Raw genomic sequence first — 1,146 nt, 5'->3', positions numbered from 1 at the left:
AACTCAGGGGCTGTGGTGCCTCTTCCAGAGACTCATATTCGTCCAGATGCACACGTTTGGTTAATTTTGTGTGTTTTTGTGTATTTCTTACTATATTTTTTAAATGTTTATTTTACTTTTGAGAGAGCAAGAGAGAGAGCATGAACAGGGGAGGAGCAGAAAGAGACGGGGACAGAGGAGGATCGGAAGTGGGCTCCATGCTGACCTCAGAGAGCCCCATGTGGGGCTCGAACCTAGCAACCGTGAGATCATGACCTGAGCCAAAGTTGGACGTTTAAACGACTGAGCCACCCACGTACCTCTGTGTGGTTTTTTTTTCCTCTATTAAATTAAGGGTACTTCCAGCATCCACTGCTACAGCACAAGTTTGAGGATGCAAAAAATCTCCCAAAACAAACATGGAAAAAACCATCTTCATAAGCGCATGGGTGTAGTGTTATAAGCTAGGTCAGTAGTCCAATAAGCTAGGTAAATTACAAAGAGCCACAGAAATAAAACAATGTTCATGTTAAGGATAAGAGCCCCCGTCCTTCCCTTGGCCCAGTTCAACCTCTTCTTGTGACGGAAACGTTTCTCAGTGACAAGTCTATGCCAACCTGTGGCAGCATCACAGGTGCCTAGCTCTCGGTGGGTTTCATAAGCTCCCTAGACCTCAGGCTCCCCGCATGTTCAATGAGAGGGTAGAACCGCATGGAATGTAGTCGTATAGTCAATTCCCGGGGCGTCTGGGTGGCTCAGTCCACTAAGTGTCCAACTTCGGCTCAGGTCATGATCTCACATTTCGGGAGTTCGAGCCCTGTATCAGGCTCTGTGCTGAGAGCTTAGTGCCTGGAGCCTGCTCAGATTCTGTGTCTCCCTCTCTCTCTGTCCCTCCCCCGCTCGCTCTCTGCTCTGTCTCTCTAAATAAAATAAAGATATTAAAAAATATTTTCAAAAAAATTTATTTTAATAACAAAAAGAACAGAAGGCAAATACGTGAGGCATCCCATGTTCAATACACTAAAGGTCTCTACGATCGCTGAGCGAATCGTCTCAAGGAAAGTCTGCATGGAAACAGCACATGCAGTGCAGTTACCACTTCCAGTTATAACGTTATGGGAGTTGTGGGAGCATCTGGAGACCAGAGGCTTCTCCTCTCTCCTGGAG

The sequence above is a fragment of the Suricata suricatta genome, chromosome 13 (genome assembly GCF_006229205.1).
Source record: "Suricata suricatta isolate VVHF042 chromosome 13, meerkat_22Aug2017_6uvM2_HiC, whole genome shotgun sequence".
Classification (NCBI taxonomy): Eukaryota; Metazoa; Chordata; class Mammalia; order Carnivora; family Herpestidae; genus Suricata; species Suricata suricatta.
Note: the sequence above shows the minus strand (reverse complement) of the source record.